Below are 6,993 nucleotides of genomic sequence, written 5' to 3'. Positions count from 1 at the left end.
CCACTTGTCGGTCTGGTCGGTGCGGTCAGTCTGGTCAGTCTGGTATTGGACGGTCTGGCACTGGTCGGTCTCGCACTGGATGGTCTGGTCAGTCTGTTCGGTCTCGCACTTGTCGGTCTGGTCGGTTTGGTCGGTCTGGCACTGGTCGGTCTGGTGGGTCTGGCACTGGTCAATCTGATCGGTCTGGCACTGGTCGGTCTGGTCGGTCTGGCACTGGTCGGTCTGGTCGGTCTGGCACTGGTCGGTCTGGTAGGTCTAGTAATTCTGGTCATTTCGGTTGGTCTGGCACTGGCCTGTCTGGTCGGTCTGGTCCGTCTGGTCAGTCTGGTAGGTCTGATCTGTCTGGTCGGTATCGTACTGGTCAGTCTGGTCGGTCTGGCACTGGTCGGTCTGGTACTAGTCGGTCTGGTTAGTCTGGTCGGTCTGGCACTGCTCGGTCTGGTCGGCCTGGCACTGGTCGGTCATGCACTGGTCGGTCTGGCTCTGGTCAGTCCGGTCGCTCTGATCGCTCTGGTCGGTCTGGCATTGTTCGGTCTGGTTGGTCTGGTTGGTCTGGCACTGGTCGGTCTGGTCGGTCTGGCACTGGTCAGTCTGGTCGGTCCGGCACTGGTCGGTCTGATCGGTCTTGCACTGGTCGATCTGGTCGGTCTGGTCGTTCTGCTTGGTCTGGTCGGTATGGTCAGTCTGGTCAGTCTGGTCGGACTGATCGGTCTGGTGCTGGGCGGTCTGGCACTGCTCGGTCTGGTCAGTCTGGACGGTCTGGTTCTGGTCGGTCTGGTCGGTCTGGCACTAGTCGGTCTGGTCGGTCTGGCACTGGTCGGTCTGGTTGGTCTGGTTGGTCTGGCACAGGTCGGTCTGGGCGGTCTGGCACTGGACGGTCTGGCACTGCTCGGTCTGGTCGGTCTGGCACTAGTCAGTCTGGTCGGTCTGGCACTGGTCGGTCTGGCACTGGTCAGTCTGGTCGGTCCGGCACTGGTCGGTCTGATCGGTCTTGCACTGTTCGATCTGGTCGGTCTGGTCATTCTGGTTGGTCTGGTCAGTCTGGTCAGTCTGGTCAGTCTGGTCGGACTGATCGGTCTGGTGCTGGGCGGTCTGGCACTGCTCGGTCTGGCACTGCTTGGTCTGGTCGGCCTGGTCAGTTTGGTCGATCTGACACTGGTTGGTCTGTTCGGTCTGGCACTGGTCGCTCTGGCACTGGTCGGTCTGGTCAGTCTGGTCGGTCTGGTACTGGTCGGACTGGTCAGTCTGGCATTGTCCGGTCTGGACGGTCTGGCACAGGTCGATCTGGTCGGTCTGGTTGGTCTGGTTGATATGGCACTTGTCAGTCTCGTCGGTCTGGTCGGTCAGGCACTGGTCAGTCTGGTCGGTCTGATCGGTTTGGTCAGTCTGGCACTGGTCGATCTGGCACTGGTCGGTCTGACACTGGTTGGTCTGGTCGGTCTGGCACTTGTCGGTCTGGTCGGTGCGGTCGGTCTGGTCAGTCTGGTATTGGACGGTCTGGCACTGGTCGGTCTCGCACTGGATGGTCTGGTCAGTCTGGTCGGTCTCGCACTTTGTCGGTCTGGTCGGTTTGGTCGGTCTGGCACTGGTCGGTCTGGTGGGTCTGGCACTGGTCAATCTGATCGATCTGGCACTGGTCGGTCTGGTCGGTCTGGCACTGGTCGGTCTGGTCGGTCTGGCACTGGTCGGTCTGGTCGGTCTAGTAATTCTGGTCATTTCGGTTGGTCTGGCACTGGCCTGTCTGGTCGGTCTGGTCCGTCTGGTCAGTCTGGTAGATCTGATCTGTCTGGTCGGTATCGTACTGGTCAGTCTGGTCGGTCTGGCACTGGTCGGTCTGGTACTAGTCGGTCTGGTTAGTCTGGTCGGTCTGGCACTGCTCGGTCTGGTCGGCCTGGCACTGGTCGGTCATGCACTGGTCGGTCTGGCTCTGGTCAGTCCGGTCGCTCTGATCGCTCTGGTCGGTCTGGCATTGTTCGGTCTGGTTGGTCTGGTTGGTCTGGCACTGGTCGGTCTGGTCGGTCTGGCACTGGTCAGTCTGGTCGGTCCGGCACTGGTCGGTCTGATCGGTCTTGCACTGGTCGATCTGGTCGGTCTGGTCGTTCTGCTTGGTCTGGTCGGTATGGTCAGTCTGGTCAGTCTGGTCGGACTGATCGGTCTGGTGCTGGGCGGTCTGGCACTGCTCGGTCTGGTCAGTCTGGACGGTCTGGTTCTGGTCGGTCTGGTCGGTCTGGCACTAGTCGGTCTGGTCGGTCTGGCACTGGTCGGTCTGGTTGGTCTGGTTGGTCTGGCACAGGTCGGTCTGGGCGGTCTGGCACTGGACGGTCTGGCACTGCTCGGTCTGGTCGGTCTGGCACTAGTCAGTCTGGTCGGTCTGGCACTGGTCGGTCTGGTTGGTCTGGTTGGTCTGGCACTGGTCAGTCTGGTCGGTCTGGCACTGGTCGGTCTGGTCGGTCTGGCACTGGTCAGTTTGGTCGGTCCGGCACTGGTCGGTCTGATCGGTCTTGCACTGGTCGATCTGGTCGGTCTGGTCGTTCTGGTTGGTCTGGTCAGTCTGGTCAGTCTGGTCAGTCTGGTCGGACTGATCGGTCTGGTGCTGGGCGGTCTGGCACTGCTCGGTCTGGCACTGCTCGGTCTGGTCGGCCTGGTCAGTTTGGTCGATCTGACACTGGTTGGTCTGTTCGGTCTGGCACTGGTCGCTCTGGCACTGGTCGGTCTGGTCAGTCTGGTCGGTCTGGTACTGGTCGGACTGGTCTGTCTGGCATTGTCCGGTCTGGACGGTCTGGCACAAGTCGATCTGGTCGGTCTGGTTGGTCTGGTTGATATGGCACTTGTCAGTCTCGTCGGTCTGGTCGGTAAGGCACTGGTCAGTCTGGTCGGTCTGATCGGTTTGGTCAGTCTGGCACTGGTCGATCTGGCACTGGTCGGTCTGACACTGGTTGGTCTGGTCGGTCTGGCACTTGTCGGTCTGGTCGGTGCGGTCGGTCTGGTCAGTCTGGTATTGGACGGTCTGGCACTGGTCGGTCTCGCACTGGATGGTCTGTTCAGTCTGTTCAGTCTCGCACTTGTCGGTCTGGTCGGTTTGGTCGGCCTGGCACTGGTCGGTCTGGTGGGTCTGGCTCTGGTCAATCTGTTCGGTCTGGCACTGGTCGGTCTGGTCGGTCTAGTAATTCTGGTCATTTCGGTTGGTCTGGCACTGGCCTGTCTGGTCGGTCTGGTCAGTCTGGTAGGTCTGATCGGTCTGGTCGGTATGGTACTGGTCAGTCTGGTCGGTCTGGCATTGGTCGGTCTGGTACTAGTCGGTCTGGTTGGCCTGGCACTGGTCGGTCTGGCACTGGTCGGTCTGGCTCTGGTCAGTCCGGTCGCTCTGATCGCTCTGGTCGGTCTGGCATTGTTCGGTCTGGTTGGTCTGGTTGGTCTGGCACTGGTCGGTCTGGTCGGTCTGGCACTGGTCAGTCTGGTCGATCTGGCACTGGTCGGTCTGATCGGTCTGGTCGGTCTAGTAATTCTGGTCATTTCGGTTGGTCTGGCACTGGCTTGTCTGGTCGGTCTGGTCAGTCTGGTAGGTCTGATCGGTCTGGTCGGTATGGTACTGGTCAGTCTGGTCGGTCTGGCACTGGTCGGTCTGGTACTAGTCGGTCTGGTTGGCCTGGCACTGGTCGGTCTGGCACTGGTCGGTCTGGCTCTGGTCAGTCCGGTCGCTCTGATCGCTCTGGTCGGTCTGGCATTGTTCGGTCTGGTTGGTCTGGTTGGTCTGGCACTGGTCGGTCTGGTCGGTCTGGCACTGGTCAGTCTGGTCGGTCCGGCACTGGTCGGACTGATCGGTCTTGCACTGGTCGATCTGGTCGGTCTGGTCGTTCTGGTTGGTCTGGTCGGTATGGTCAGTCTGGTCAGTCTGGTTGGACTGATTGGTCTGGTGCTGGGCGGTTTGGTCAGTCTGGACGGTCTGGTTCCGGTCGGTCTGGCACTGGTCGGTCTGGTCGGTCTGGCACTGGTCGGTCTGGTTGGTCTGGTTGGTCTTGCACTGGTCGGTCTGGCACTGGTTGGTCTGGCACTGCTCGGTCTGGTCGGTCTGGCACTAGTCAGTCTGGTCGGTCTGGCACTGGTCGGTCTGGTTGGTCTGGTTGGTCTGGCACTGGTCGGTCTGGTCGGTCTGGCACTGGTCGGTCTGGCACTGGTCGGTCTGGTCAGACTGGCACTGGTCAGTCTGGTTGGTCTGGCACTGGTCGGTCTGGTGGGTCTGGCTCTGGTCAATCTGATCGATCTGGCACTGGTCGGTCTGGTCGGTCTAGTAATTCTGGTCATTTCGGTTGGTCTGGCACTGGCCTGTCTGGTCGGTCTGGTCAGTCTGGTAGGTCTGATCGGTCTGGTCGGTAGGGTACTGGTCAGTCTGGTCGGTCTGGCACTGGTCGGTCTGGTACTAGTCGGTCTGGTTGGCCTGGCACTGGTCGGTCTGGCACTGGTCGGTCTGGCTCTGGTCAGTCCGGTCGCTCTGATCGCTCTGGTCGGTCTGGCATTGTTCGGTCTAGTTGGTCTGGTTGGTCTGGCACTGGTCGGTCTGGTCGGTCTGGCACTGGTCAGTCTGGTCGATCTGGCACTGGTCGGTCTGGTCGGTCTGGTCGGTCTAGTAATTCTGGTCATTTCGGTTGGTCTGGCACTGGCTTGTCTGGTCGGTCTGGTCAGTCTGGTAGGTCTGATCGGTCTGGTCGGTATGGTACTGGTCAGTCTGGTCGGTCTGGCACTGGTCGGTCTGGTACTAGTCGGTCTGGTTGGCCTGGCACTGGTCGGTCTGGCACTGGTCGGTCTGGCTCTGGTCAGTCCGGTCGCTCTGATCGCTCTGGTCGGTCTGGCATTGTTCGGTCTGGTTGGTCTGGTTGGTCTGGCACTGGTCGGTCTGGTCGGTCTGGCACTGGTCAGTCTGGTCGGTCCGGCACTGGTCGGACTGATCGGTCTTGCACTGGTCGATCTGGTCGGTCTGGTCGTTCTGGTTGGTCTGGTCGGTATGGTCAGTCTGGTCAGTCTGGTTGGACTGATTGGTCTGGTGCTGGGCGGTTTGGTCAGTCTGGACGGTCTGGTTCCGGTCGGTCTGGCACTGGTCGGTCTGGTCGGTCTGGCACTGGTCGGTCTGGTTGGTCTGGTTGGTCTTGCACTGGTCGGTCTGGCACTGGTTGGTCTGGCACTGCTCGGTCTGGTCGGTCTGGCACTAGTCAGTCTGGTCGGTCTGGCACTGGTCGGTCTGGTTCGTCTGGTTGGTCTGGCACTGGTCGGTCTGGTCGGTCTGGCACTGGTCGGTCTGGCACTGGTCGGTCTGGTCAGTCTGGCACTGGTCAGTCTGGTTGGTCTGGCACTGGTCGGTCTGGTCGGTCTGGCACTGGTCAGTCTGGTCGGTCCGGCACTGGTCGGTCTGATCGGTCTTGCACTGGTCGATCTGGTCGGTCTGGTGGTTCTGGTTGGTCTGGTCAGTCTGGTCAGTCTGGTCGGACTGATCGGTCTGGTGCTGGGCGGTCTGGCACTGCTCGGTCTGGCACTGCTCGGTCTGGTCGGCCTGGTCAGTTTGGTCAATCTGACACTGGTTGGTCTGTTCGGTCTGGCACTGGTCGCTCTGGCACTGGTCGGTCTGGTCAGTCTGGTCGGTCTGGTACTGGTCGGTCTGGTCAGTCTGGCATTGTCTGGTCTGGACGGTCTGGCACTGGTCGATCTGGTCGGTCTGGTTGGTCTGGTTGATATGGCACTTGTCAGTCTCGTCGGTCTGGTCGGTCAGGCACTGGTCAGTCTGGTCAGTCTGATCGGTTTGGTCAGTCTGGCACTGGTCGATCTGGCACTGGTCGGTCTGGCACTGGTTGGTCTGGTCGGTCTGGCACTTGTCGGTCCGGTCGGTCTGGTCAGTCTGGCATTGGACGGTCTAGCACTGGTCGGTCTCGCACTGGATGGTCTGGTCAGTCTGGTCGGTCTCACACTTGTCGGTCTGGTCGGTCTGGCACTGGTCGGTCTGGTGGGTCTGGCACTGGTCAATCTGATCGGTCTGGCACTAGTCGATCTGGCACTGGTCGGTCTGGCACTTGTCGGTCTGGTCGGTGCGGTCGGTCTGGTCAGTCTGGCATTGGACGGTCTGGCACTGGTCGGTCTCGCACTGGATGGTCTGGTCTGTCTGGTCGGTCTGGTCGGTTTGGTCGGTCTGGCACTGGTCGGTCTGGTGGGTCTGGCACTGGTCAATCTGATCGGTCTGGCACTGGTCGATCTGGCACTGGTCGGTCTGGCACTTGTCGGTCTGGTCGGTGCGGTCGGTCTGGTCAGTCTTGCATTGGACGGTCTGGCACTGGTCGGTCTCGCACTGGGTGGTCTGGTCAGTCTGGTCGGTCTCGCACTTGTCGGTCTGGTCGGTTTGGTCGGTCTGGCACTGGTCGGTCTGGTGGGTCTGGCACTGGTCAATCTGATCGGTCTGGCACTGGTCGGTCTGGTCGGTCTGGCACTGGTCGGTCTGGTCGGTCTGGCACTGGTTGGTCTGGTTGGTTTGGTCGGTCTGGTATGGGTCGGTCTGGTCGGTCTGGCACTGGTCGGTCTGGTTGGTTTGGTCGGTCTGCTATGGGTCGGTCTGGTCGGTCTGGCACTGGTCGGTCTGGCACTGGTCGATCTGGTCGGTCTGGTCAGTTGGCACTGGTCGGTCTGTTCGGTCTTGCACTGGTCGGTCTTTTCGGTCTGGTCAGTCTGGCACTGGTCGGTCTGGTACTGGTCGGCCTGGTCAGTCTGGCACTGGTCGGTCTAGTCGGTCTGGCACTTTTCGGTCTGGTCGCTCCGGTCGGTCTGGTCAGTCTGGAATTGGACGGTCTGGCACTAGTCGGTCTGGCACTGGTCGATCAGGTTGGTCTGGCACTTGTCGGTCTGGTCGGTCCAGTCGGTCCGGTCAGTCTGGTAGATCTGATCGGTCTGGTCGGTCTGGCACTGGTCGGTCTGGCACTGGTCGATCTGGTCGGTCTGGTCAGTTGGCACTGGTCGGTC

Source organism: Pristiophorus japonicus, chromosome 10 (genome assembly GCF_044704955.1).
Source record: "Pristiophorus japonicus isolate sPriJap1 chromosome 10, sPriJap1.hap1, whole genome shotgun sequence".
NCBI lineage: Eukaryota > Metazoa > Chordata > Chondrichthyes > Pristiophoridae > Pristiophorus > Pristiophorus japonicus.
This window is presented reverse-complemented; position numbering follows the sequence as displayed.